This window comes from Cynocephalus volans, chromosome 7 (assembly GCF_027409185.1).
Source record: "Cynocephalus volans isolate mCynVol1 chromosome 7, mCynVol1.pri, whole genome shotgun sequence".
NCBI classification, from domain to species: domain Eukaryota; kingdom Metazoa; phylum Chordata; class Mammalia; order Dermoptera; family Cynocephalidae; genus Cynocephalus; species Cynocephalus volans.
The window spans coordinates 13,944,811-13,959,003 of record NC_084466.1 but is presented as its reverse complement, the minus strand read 5'-3'; positions in this window follow the sequence as shown (position 1 = coordinate 13,959,003).

Genomic DNA, 14,193 nt, shown 5'->3' with positions numbered 1-14,193 from the left:
AAGCTACAGTAGTCAAGACTTCATGGTACTGACATAAGGATAGACATATAAATCAGTGGAATAGAATTGAAAGACTAGAAATAAGCCCATGCATTTATGGTCGATTAATTTTTGACAAGGATGCAGAGACAATTAATGGGGAAAGGATAGTCTTTTAACAAATTGTGCTGGGACATCACAATTATCCATTTGCAAAATAATCAGTTTAAAACCCTATTGTATGTAAAAATTAACTCAAAAGGATCAAAGACCTAAATGTAAAAGCTAAAACTATAAAACTCTTAAAAGAAAACATAGGCATAAATCTTCACGACCTTGGACTGGACAATGGTTTCTCAGATACAACACCAAAAATTCAAGCAACCAAAGGAAAATTAGATAAATTGGACTTCATCAAAATGAAAAACATTTGTGCTTCAAAGGACATTACCAAGAAAGTGAAAAGACATTTCATCAAATAGGACAAAATTTTTGCAAGTCATGTATCTTATAAGGGACTTGTATTTAGTATACATAAAGAGCACCTATAATTCAATAATAAAAAGAAAACAGAACCCAGTTAAAAGTGGACAAATAATTGAATTGAACAACTCCAAATAAAAAATATTTATATATAGCCAATGAGCATATGAAAAGGTGCTCAACAACATTAACCACTAGGGAAATGTAAATGAAACCAGGAGAGGCCATCCACACACATTAGGATACCTATAATAAAAAAAGACAGTTAACAACAAGTATTGGTGAGGATGTGAAGAAATTAGAACACTTACATACTGCTGATGGGTATTCAGCAGCTGCTGAATGGTGCAGCTGCTTTGGAAAACAATCTGGCAACTCCTTAAATGATTAAGCATAGAATTCTCACATAATCCAGCAGATCCTTTCCTAGTTATATACCCAAGAGAGTTGAAGACATATATCTACACAAAAATACACTTAGAATAAGAGAGTTTGACATGGTTGCAGGATACAAGATAAATACACAAAATGATTAGTATTTCTATACACTTATAATGAACACATGGACACTGAAGCTAAAAATACAAAACTGTTTACAGTTGCTCAAAAAATATACTACTTAGGTGTAAATCTAACAAAACACATGCAAGACTTGTATGTTGAGAACTATACAATGCTGACAAAAGACATCAAAGATCTAAACCAATTAAGAGACATACTTTTTTCATAGATTGGAAGAACAAACATAGGAAAAACTGTCAATTCTCCCCAAATTGATATGCAGGTTTAATAAAATTCCTATCAAAAACCCACCAAGATGTTTCCGTACATGTAAATATGATTATTCTAAAATTTATGTAGAGATGCAAGGGAACTAGAATAGCTAAAATGTCTTTAAAAAAAGAAGAAACTAGAAGGAATCAATCTATCCAATTTTAAGACTTATTATATGCCTACAGTAATCAAGACTGTGTAGTACTGGGGGAAATATAGACACAAAGATCAATGAAACCAAGACAACCAAAAAATAAACTCACACAAATATGGCCAGCTGACTTTTAACAAAGGCACAGAAGCAATTCAATGGATGAAAGATAGCCTTTTCAACAAATAGTGCTGGAGCAACTGGACATTCATAGTTAAAAAAATGAAACTCAACCTCAGCCTCACACCTTGTACTCAAAATGGATCACAGATTTAAATGTAAAACATAAAACTATTAGAAGTTCAGAAAACACAGGAGAAAATCCTTGGGATCTATGGCTAAATAGAGTTCTTAGACTTGACATTAAGCAACTGAGCTAACCAGTCAGCCCGTTAGACTTGACATTAAGAGCATGATCCATAAAAGGAAAATTTGATAAACTGGCCTTCACTCATACATTGCTGACACTTTCTTGATATTATCAGATGTCATTAACAGAATGTTTTCTGACAACACTAGGGCTCATATTCTCCCCATAAATGAACTTTAAATGGTTTACTGATTAAGTATCAGGGCTTTCAGTTGTCCGGTTATTCAACTATGAATAAGATCATGTGTTCACAAACAATGACCATCATTGCAGTCACCTTATCAACAATGACTATAAGGTTTTCAATTTTAAGACAGATCCATATTTTAGAGATGGAAAAATGTGAGAGGGAAATGTACAATTCAGCAGTGTCTATTGCCATTTGGGTCTAGTGAACCCTTTTTAAAACATCATGAATACTATGAAATGCATTTGAAGGTACTTTAGGGTATCCTGGAGTAGAATGTTCCCTCTCATTCCCATTCAGCCATTCAGGGAGGGTTCCCATCTCATAAATAGAGACATTATGTAGTTTTCCATAAAATGCTTACCAATTAATGTAAGTCTAAGGTATAATTATAAATAATTTTATGGAACAAATATAAATAAATGTTTATTTTACATATATGTTATCATTATTTATTTACATGGTTGTGATTTCTTCATTTGGGTTTGCCACTACAATAAACTTATTTAAAAGAGAAATATTTTAATTTTACAGCTTTGAACACAAATGATTAAAATCAACCCTGGGGCCTTTTACATTCACCATTCAATTATCTGCAATGTATCAATGATTAGTTCACCTTTGAAGTTGGTATTCAATAGATTCTAGCAGCTTCTGGAAATGAAAAAGTTCCTAAGCCATCAGGTAGGACAAGCCCTATGGAAGGTAGGTAATGGGATTTGTAGGAAGATGGGAAGGTTCCTTCCCCACTTCTCCTGTCCTACTCAAAGCTATTGCTCCTATTGGGCTGTAATCTGATTACTCCTTTAGAAGATGGAATTTGACTGCAGGAAATCTCAATTTCCTCATGCTATATCTTTTACCACCTCCATTTATTGAAAGTGTATTGTGTGCCAACCCCCGGACTTGGTGTTTTACATGTACAGTACAAGCTACAAAATGAATAAATAAGTAAATAAGGCTTATAATGAGTTAGTTCAAGGAATAGCTTTCTAGCTTAACAACTAGTTGTGTGCAAGACCCTGCAGGACCAAGATAGCTGTTCTCAAAGGGAGCTATTCCAGCTCTGGAGAACATTTTAGGAAATTACAGGGTGTTAGATTCATTTTTCTGTTTGTTTTGACATAAGGATTGAGGCTGCTGCTGGCATCTGAAGTCAGGAGTCATGGATGCTAGATTCAGGGCTGCCCCATGTAATCATTAATTTTGTAACACACAAAGATGCTGAGCAAAAGAGTGGGTGGGGCCAAAATCCAGCCCATGCTCCACTTGCTAAGAGGAGAGCTGCATTGGTTCTGATGAAGGGCTCCACACTGTAAATCTTCCACCTAGAGGGAGCACCTTTCATAATCTGCCCTAAGAGGGTACTCTTTTGCAATTCGAATATAAGGGTGCTTCAAAAAGTTCACAAGATTTGTGCTATCTTTTAATTCTATTTTTCCATGAACTTTTTGAAGAACCATTGTACAGCTGCCCATATGTGGAGCTGCAGCCCTGGCTACATATACTGCAATGAGACAGTCCAGCATAACAAAGAATTACCCTTAATTTCATCCAACTTTTCAACTTCTCACTGGTCATTCATGTAGGTGAAAAATCAGTTTATAATTATCTAAGCCTAGATTCTAACTGTTTTACATTTAAAAATTCACAATAAATTGACTTTTTTGTGGTACACAGTTTCAACACATGTATAGATCTGTGTAACCATCACAACAATCAGGATACAGAATAGTGACATCACCACAAAATACTCCCTCTGGTTATCTGTTTGCAGTCACATCCTTCTCTAGCCTCAAACCCCTGGCAACTACTGATTTATTATCACTCACTATTGTTTTGTCTTTTGGGGAATATCATATATACTGGGATCATACAGTGTATAGGCTTTTCAGACTGGCTTCTCTTACTTAGCATAATGCCAAGTTATTGCATGAATCAATATTTTGTTCCTATTATTTCTGAGTTGCATGTCATTGTATGGATGTACCACAGTTTGTTTACCCATCCATCCACTGAAGGACATTTTTATTGTTTCTAGTTTTCGAAATTACGAATACAGCTACTATAAAGTGTTCACACATGTGTTTTCGTGTGGACAAAAGTTTTCACTTCCCTAGAGTAAATACCTAGGAGTAGGATTGCTGGGTCATATGGCAAATGTATATTTAATTTTATAAAAACCTACCAGACTATTTTCCAGAGTATACATTTTGCATTCCCACCAGCAATACATGAGAGTTCCAATTGCTCCACATCTTTGCCAGCACTGAGTATTGAAAGCATTTTTAATAATATCTCATTGTGGTTTTAATTTGCATTTCCGTAATAACTAATGATGTTGAACATCTTTTCATATGCCTATTTGCCATCTGCATATATCCTCTCTAGTGAAGTGTTCAAGTCTTTTGTTAGGTGCATACACATTTAAGATTATTATGTGTTCTTGGCATAATGTAATGTCCATTTTATCCACTACAATTTTCTTTGTTCTGTAGTCTAGATGGTCTGACATTAATATAGCCCCTTTAGCTTTCATTTGGTTAGCACTTGCGTGGACTATATATTTCCATTCTTTTACTTTCAAATCTTACCACTATGTAGTTCCTTTTCCTTCTCTCCTTTATGTTGTAATCACCTTAGGTGTTAAATCCACATACATCGAAAACCTCATCAAATGTTATAACTCTTGTTTTCAACTGCCAAACTAAGAGCTCAAGAGGAAAATAGTCTATTATATTTAGCCGAACATTTACCATTTCTGTGGCTCTTCCTCTGTTACTGGTGTTTCACGTTTCCCTCTGGTATCATTTCCCTTTCACCTGAAACCCTTTAGCAATTCTTTTAGAGCAGATCTGCTGGCAACAATTTTTAAAGTTTTCCTTCATCTGAAGCTATCTTTATTTCACATTCATTCCTGCAGAATATTTTCATGGATATAGAATTCTGGGTTGACAGTTCTTTTCTTATAGCGCTTTAAAAATGCTTTTCCACTTTCTTCTTGCCTACAAGGTTTCTGATAAGCAATCTGCAGTCATTCAAATCATTGTTACTGTGGCAGCTTTCAAGATTTTTTCTTTGTCTTTAGTTTTCAACAGTTTGAGTCTGCTGTGTGTTGGCATGGATTTCTTTGAATTTATTGTGTTTGGGGTTTACTTAGTTTCTTGGATTTTATGTCTTTTGCCCAATGAAGTTTTCAGCCATTTTACCTTCAAATATTTTTTCTGCACCACAGTCTTTCTACTGTCCTTATGGGGATCCAATGATATGTCTCAGACGTTTGGATGTTGTCTACAGGTTCCTGAGGCTCTATTTATTTTTATAAAACTTTTTTAAAGCTCAGAGTGAATAATTTACATTTACTATCTTCAGGTTTACTGAACTTTCCTCTGTCATATCCACTTCACTGTTGAGCCCATCCAGTGAATTTTTTGTATTCTTTGTTTTGTTTTTGTTATTGTATTTTTCAGAACATGTTTCCATTTGGCTCTTCTTTATATCTTCTATTTCTTTGTTGAACTCTTTATTTTTCTATTTATTTCAGGAGTCTTCACCCATAGTTAATTTTGACAGCATTTTTATAACAGCTGTTTTAAAGGCTTTCCTGATAATTCTGACATCTGCGTCATCTTGGCACTGGCATCATTTCCCATACTAGTTGAGATTTTCCTGATTCTTTGTATGCTGAGTTATTTCAGGTTGTATCCTGGACTTTTTGATTATGTTATGAGATGCTGGGCCTTGCTTAAATCCTGTAAAGAAAATTTCTGTACTTTTGTTTTAGTATGCAATCTACCCAGTTGGGTTCAGACTGTAAGTTCTGACCAGATTTCTGTGTGTGGTTCCAATGTCAGTTTCATTTACAAAGTGTTTGCTGTACCTTTTTTTTTTTTTGGCAGCTGGCCAGTATAGGGAACTGAACCATTGACCTTCTTGTTACAGAACCACACCTTTGCTGTACTATTCAGATCTGTCCTGTGCGTGTACTACCCAGTGGCCAGCCTGGAACTTAGTATGCTGTTTCGGGTCAGATCCATGCATATGCAACTTGGAGGTGAGCCCAGGAGTTGATGAACTTTCCAAAGGTGTTCCCTTTCTGCCAAGTGCCTGGTACTTTATAATTTACTGTGGGGTTTTGGTGTTGTTTGCTCTTCTATCTAGACAGTTGGGGCATTAGTTATCTCACTTTGTTGCACACTTTTCAGAACAGTACCCATGTAAAGAACCAAGGGATGGCAGGCCAAATAGAGGAAAAAGCAAAGGGATCACCCTTTTGGGATCACAGCACTTCTGATTAAAGAGAAAGTCTCCCCTGCCTCAGAGTTTTAGATACACGTAGGCTCCCACTGCCGCTGTTATGCCTGGGATTGTCTGAGGGTGAGGGCTCAAGAGAATGGAGAAAAGAAGGGAAAAAAAGAGACAAGATTTCACCCTAAACTCTCTGTTGGGAATCCCCTTTCCAGCTGCTATAGCCAGAACAAGAGAGCTTTTCCTGGAGCTCATTCTCTCTGAGAGTGGGGCCTACTTCTGGATTTAGGACTACCCTCAGTCTAGGTCTGGGGATCCTGCAGGGGACAAAAACAGGAAACTCACCTCTAGTTTGGTGGTAATTGAAATTCTGGTCATTTTTCCCGATCCACGCGCTACCATTTACTTTTTAGAGTCCTTAGATAGCTGCATATTTTATAGCTGCATATTTTATAGCTGCATTCAGTGACAGAGACGGGGTAGGATATGCTTTCCCCATCTTACCCAGGTCCAGAACTTCTAAACTCAGTGCAGTTTTTTATACTGTTTTAATATACAGTAAAATTTCAGGGTTCACCTAACACATAAAATCAGGAGATACTGTATTTGACTTTGTTTAGAACTATACAAAAGATGTGTTCATCGTCTTCTAAAGTCATGGAATTTGGGTTGCTAACACAGCACATCCATTTGAGCTTGCAACTGTAGTTTCTCCAGTGATTTTAAATACCTCTACACTCTTCTTTATGCCTACTACTTTGTACTTTGCCTGAGGCATCAATATTGAAATACATATTTTATTATAAATTGCTTAACTTTTATTTTCCTTTATATTATAGATTGGACATTATTTTGATACTTTAAAATGATATGTTTGGGCAGATTAAAAGTGGCTTTAGATATTTTGACACTCCCCCTCCTGTAAAGAGGTGCTTTAGGGGCTGACCAGGCATGTCACCCTTCACATAATTTCAGGAACTCTCCATGTGTTCTCTCGAGCATGGTGGTCTTGGAGTAGCTGGACTTCTTACATAGCAGCTCAGGGCTCCATGAGAGTTCCCAGAGCTCCAGAAAGTAGCTGCAAGAATTATGACCTAGCGAGATTGCGGAGAAAAAGGAACTCTCATACATTGTTGGTGGGACTGCAAAATGGTGCAGCCTCTATGGAAAATGGTATGGAGGTTCCTCAAACAATTGCAGATAGATCTACCATACGACCCAGCTATCCCACTGTTGGGAATATACCCAGAAGAATGGAAATCATCAAGTCGAAGGTATACCTGTTCCCCAATGTTCATCGCAGCACTCTTTACAATAGCCAAGAGTTGGAACTAGCCCAAATGTCCATCATCAGATGAGTGGATACGGAAAATGTGGCACATCTACACAACGGAATACTACTCAGCTATAAAAACGAATGAAATACTGCCATTTGCAACAACATGGATGGACCTTGAGAGAATTATATTAAGTGAAACGAGTCAGACACAGAAAGAGAAATACCACATGTTCTCACTTATTGGTGGGAGCTAAAAATTAATATATAAATTCACACACACACACACACACACACACACAAACCGGGGGGGGGGGAGAAGATATAACAACACAAGTACTTGAAGTTGATACGACAAGCAAACAGAGGGGACATTGGTGGGGGGGAGGGGGGAGGGAGGAGGGAGGGTGGTTTTAGTGAGGGGCAACAATAATCAGATCACAATGTATATCGACAAAATAAAATTTAAAAAAGTAAAAAATAAAAAAATAAAAAAATAAAAAAGAATTATGACCTAGCATTGGAAGTGCCCAAACCACATTCTACTGATCAAGCAAGTCAGTAAGGAGCAACCTACACTCAGGGGGGGACGGCGGCGGGGGAGCTGCCTAGAAAGGGCTGGTGCCAGGAATGAATTGTGGATAATATAATGACCTGGGGGATCAAAGCTCCCCAGACTTCAATCGATGAACTAACTGCCTCACATTGAGCTACTCTTGATAATTCATAACACAAATAGAAAGGAAAGTGTCTTTCATTGGGTGAATTTGTGTGTAGTGTAGACGGTATATTTCTTGATCTTGAATAGCTACCAAGAATGTCCTTTGAATGCCTTGGGGCACAGAGCAAATATATATTTATTCAATAACACAGTGCTAGGCATTGTGGGTGATAAAGTCTCCACCCTTCAAGGTTACAATGCTGCTGTAAAAACACTTATACAAATATTTATAAATCAAGCAGTAAGCAAAAATTTCCATAAAAGAGGGTTGAAGAACTTCATGAACCTAGAGGACAGAAATAGCTATTTTCATCTCTAACCATATCTGTGATTTTAACCCTTGCTTCCCATTGGAGTTACCTGGGGAACTTTTTAAATATAATGACTCCCTCTCCTCCAAGATTCTGATTTAATTGAGGGATGGGACTGAAGCATCATTGTTTATAAAGAGCTCTCCAGATGGTTCTAATGGGAAGCCAGAGTTGTGATCAATGCCCAGCATTTCCCTACTTTCCTGATGACCAGATTCAACTGGGTTCAATCGTAAATGGGATAGCTTTTCCTGGAAGATGGGGATTCAGGTCTGAGAGGCCAGGAATTGGTAGTTTTAACAATTGCCCAGGTGATTCTTATCATCGGGGAGGTTTAGTGAACACTGCCTTGTTCTAATCCCTTCCCAGTACCTAATATCAGCTACACCCTGAATCAAAATTCCATCCAAATAACAGAGGCAATCCTCACCCTCAAACTCTCAATAAAGTCCTAACTCCAATGCCAGTCCTAGATTGACTCTTAACCTAAGATTTATTTCAATTTCCACCCTAATAACTACTTCAAATTTTAACCGCCAAATCCACTCACTCACACTTCTGGGGAAAAAGCCTCATTTTTAACCCAAATTTTGTTTAACCTGGTGTGAGCATTACTTGGTATGTTAGCTTTGGAGACAGGTAGACCTCTGTTTCAATCCTAGTTCCACTTTTAGCAAATTGTTTAATCTCTCTAAGACATACCTTTCCTCATCTGTAAAATGGGGATTATAATATTTGCCTTACAGGACTGTTTGGAAGAATTAAGAAAGTAATGTCTGGGAGGCATTTAGGGTTAATAGCAGCAATTAACATTCTGTAACCTCTATGATTTTCTATTCCAGGCTTCAATCCCAGAAACATCAGTCTAAACTGATGTTAGATTTTATTTAGAAAATCTAAATAAAATTTATTTGGCAGTGTTGTAAATGTAAAAGAAAAATCTTAACTTATTCAAAAAGAATGAGAGGGCTGGCCCCGAGGCGCACTCGGGAGAGTGCGGCGCTTGAGAGTGCAGCGGCGCTCCCACCACGGGTTCGGATCCTATATAAGAATGGCCGGTGCACTCACTGGCTGAGCGCGGTGCAGGCGACACCAAGCCAAGGGTTGCGATCCCCTTACCGGTCACAAAAAAAAAAAAAAAAAAAAGAACGAGAAAAATGATGAGACAAGAATGGTGCTGAGATTTCTGGTTTCTTTCCCTTCTACCTGTCAATGAAAATTCAGAAAGCTAGTTTAAAAAACTTAGACCTGCTTAATTTGAAAGTTTTTTATTATATGCGTTAAAGGGCTATTATCAGCAGATGTTTCATATTCTTTCTCTTTTAACCTCATTTATAAATCACCATAGTTTGCTCTGTCAATTTGAAAAAGTTTTTTAATTTATCATTACATTTTATCTAGACTTTAGGTTTCATCATAAATCCACATTCCTCTGTTCTAGAAGAAAGAATATCATGTAAATGGGTGATATCAGCTTTACTATTTTCACTATTTTAGGAAATAGAGAATTATGATTTTTTATGACAACTCCCTTCCATGTATTCCTCTGCTTCCATAGGTCTTTTTCTAGAAGTAGGACATAACCTACTTTACATCAGTTATTAAGAAGGTTTAAAAGAAAAAGAAAAAATACTTTTAACCTAGCTTTTAAAATGGCTCCTTTTTTAGTGGAATGGCAATTAATGGAAATGGAGGTCCCGATGAAAACGGAAAAAGAGGAATATCATTTATAAAAGAAATATAATCACATTAAATACTCATACAGTCATAGCGCAGTTGGCTAGAGTGTGGTGGTGATAACACCAAGGTCAAGAGTTCGAGCCCCGTACTGACCAGGTGCCAAATAAATACATACATACACATGTAGTCAGATTCAGGGACAATAGCATTAAGGAAAAAGAGCCAGATATATATATATTTTGGTCTTTTGGGGTTTTTTTTTTAACAAAAACAGCTATATAGATATATATCTTGGAGAATATGTGTGTGTGTAAATTCTCCCGATTTAAGACTTTAAACTATATTGTTAATGGAAGCTATGATTAAAAATTCATTACTGAGATATCTAACATTATTAGAACTCTAGTAAAATGGATGAGAGGTGGGGACAGCTGCATGTGAATTGAGAAAGAAAAGGCTGTTATTCTCTACACTGGGAAAGCCCCATTTCTTCTGACTCCTTGTTGGCTGGGCAAGACAAACAATCCTGTCCCTTCATCTGAGCTTCTTTTCTGTGGAATGTTCTTTCCTGCTCTTTCTCTCCCTTTGCTGTGGGTGCTTGCTGTAACAAGAATATATCATTTTTAATTTCTCAGGAACCCATAAACATGCAGAGTGAACAATGAAAGGCTTGTCTCTGTCTTAAAAGAAGCCATCTTTCAAATCCTAATGAGAACGTAAAAATATCATTTATATAAATTTGCCAAATTACCGCAGGACAGACCTGCCGATATGTGTGCACCTTGTTATTCATTCTTAGAGATGCTTTCTTGGCTAAAATAATGGTGGGGTTTTTTGTTGTTTTGTTGATTTGCTTTTGGTTTGGATAGTAGGAGACGGCAACTTTGCAGTTTGTCATTGTGCTTTGTGACCTAAATTGCTGAGCATTTTAGTCTAAAAATTCCTTATTCCTTACGTTTCAGATAACTTAAAATGAATTAAAGCCCTTCTTTGTCAATATGTCATATTCACAGTGCGGCAAAATATGTTTCTTTCAATGAGGAATAACCCAAACAAATATTACACATTTAAAATTCTGTAAGAAGAGTGGATGTCACCATGGGGGGAAATTCCAGTGGTGGCTGTGTAATGGCCGACCAAGGGAAAGGGAGAGTTTCCTGTTGGAGCCAGTGTCTGGAATTGTGAGCCTGAGATGGGAAGTAGAAGGTGGGGGACGAGGAGCCTGGCAGAAAAGCACTACGGACACTTCATGTATCCATGGCAGAGTTGCTTTCCTGCAAATGTATGGAATAGAACGGTCTTGCTGAAACCAGGGGAGGGGATATTAGTCATACCATTTTTGTCATAGCCTTCCTAATTTCTCACAAACACCTACCTGAGAGGGAGTTTTTGTTGGCGGCCATGGACCAGGAACTGTGTTGACAAAAACCTTCTTGGGATGGATCAAGGAACTCCAAAGGGCAGCAGTGGGACCAAGGAAAAGTTCAAGGGAGGTAGACTTCATTCCAGCCTAACAACTGGTGCACCGGACCCTAAACTGTCTTGGTGTGGAAAGTCGCCTCCACCTGTCCCAGCTCCCAGCAGCTCCCCCTAATCATTTCTGCCTTTACTGGCTCAGCCCTGCCTAGTCTCATAACCAAAGCAACCTGCAGCCAGCTGGATATTAGTTGTCCCTGCCCGCAAGCAAGTGGACTTAGGCCATTCTTGGCGTCCCTTGTGTTGGCTGAGTAACTTGCACTGATCGGCGCCAGGTCTAGCAAAACACGGCACTGGAGCTTTTGCACTTCCACACCCTGGGCTTGGCCTGCGCTGCTGCCGGTCTCTTGCCTGGCTCCCTGCTGCCCACTGTCCACTAGTTCTCCCCAGGGAAGGAGGAGCTGGAGGCCCTGCCCAGCTCACCTGCTTCCTGCCAGCCTATTTGCTCAAGGCTCAACGCTGTACCAGGGTTTTCTTCCCAGGAACAGCCTTATACCTCAGCCAGACAGCTGCGGAGGGCTGGTATTTCCATGTTGTTCTGATTCTTTTAGAGGCCACCACCTTCCTATGTAGAAATAGGTGGCACCCGATGACTAGTCATGGCCTGACGTTGTCTAGAGCTGTCGTTCTTCTCACCCCGAGCTGACTCAAGGTTTTGCACATGTTCCCTCTGACTGGTCACCTCCGTTGCTCCAGGGTTTACCCCTGCTCACTTGCACCCCTCCTCACCCTGGACACTACGGGGTTCAAGGAGTGAATGTCCCCATCTGCTGCTTCAGGTCAAAAGCAGCGAGGGGAGCTTAAATCTTTCTATCTTTCTACATGTAGCAGATGCTTTCAGTGCCCCCACCGGAACCCCTTGGCATTCACTTTCAGCTGACCCCTGAAAACTTCCACTTGCAGGATTTTTTCTGGCCTCAGGAACATGTGCCTGTGGCCGTGCATGGGGAACCCAGAAGTGCTGGACAGTTCATTCCCCTGAGGCATCCTGAACCAATGACAACTGGGGAACTGGTGGATAAATACCCCAGTTTCCTGCCTCCTTGGTTGGGTTAATTCGGAGTCATGCTTTTCAGAATTCCCTAGTGGGACTGAGCTTTATTTGGCCACAGTGTTATCTTGCTTGATAAGGTGTCCTCGATTGGCTTTCTTCCCTTCCCTGTCTCATGTCCACCATTTCCAGTGTTTCCTGGTAATCTGTCAAATACACTCCTTGCATTTGAATCCTTATCTTAGGGTCTGCCACTGTGGGAGACTCAGCACGATGTCTAGCACATAGTAGACACTCAATCAATCCTCTGCAGGTCATCTACCAACGTTGCAGGTGGCATTTCTGCACTGGGAGACAGGCTATGCTATATGATTATGGAGGATTCTTTTAGGAGCAATAATCTTCCTATGTAGCAATAAATGTCCTTCTGACTAGGAGATCTGGAAAAGGAGATGTGAGATGAAAAAACATGAAAAAAAAAAAAAGATTTTTCTCCCCTCTGTGCCAACGTGCTTTCAGATGTGAAGAAGAAAGCTAGACTCATGGGTTGATTATGAAATCATTCAATTTCTTGAGCCAGCATTTTGCCTTTTATGGACACTGCAGCCCAGCATGCTGTGCAGGAAGTGATTTTCCATCACCTTCTGTATAGTTCACAGTGGAGCCAAAAATAATATAAGATATTCATGCCCTAGAGTATTGCATTATAAATACATATGGCCAAAGTCATATACAAAATAAAATGGTAATTACTTTATAACCTGCATTCTCGTAACACTCTTTTATGGCTGATTGGCACTGCAGTAGTATTTCTGTATTACAAGTGAGGAAATGAGTCACAAAACCTGTCAAGTGGACGTGCTGAAGACGCTCCAGCGCTGTCTGAGAAGAGCTGGAAGAAAACGTTCCTGACCACATTCCTTATATGCTCAGTCTGATGCAGGGTTTTCATACAGTGTAAGACTCTCAAATCTTTCTGATATACTTTTATAAGAGAACAAAACCTTGTGGTTAATTAGCTATATGAGGGCCATCTGTGAAGGGGAATTTGATGAAATGATATATTGTTGGGGTAAAATGAGAATGTAAAAATCAGATTTTTTTTCGTAACAACTGAGTGTTTAATATGGTTGAGCAAAATCAGGTTTGTGGGTTTTTTTGCATAACAACTAACAGTTTAATATAGTTGAGCTTGTGCAAAATGACCTCCAAGCTGCCTGCTGGGAAGTCTCTGAATTCTACATCCTTCCTATGAAGACAGGAGCCTATGGATAGAGCTGATGGGACAGGACAGCCCAAGAGGAGTCTGCACATGGAGTCTAGACATGCTCATGGAGTGAAGACAAATTCTTGAAGGGAGGGGACACACATGCAGTTAGCACATCACCTGCTGAGAGGACCATGGTTGACAACAGACTGGGCAGTGTTTAGCACTTTGGAAGTCCAGAAAAGAAATAGTACAGGGTGATGTTCAGACAGGCATGGCAGCAGGGAGTAAGTAACATGTGATGATCCAAACAAACAAGCAATAATGTCTGGCAGCCCC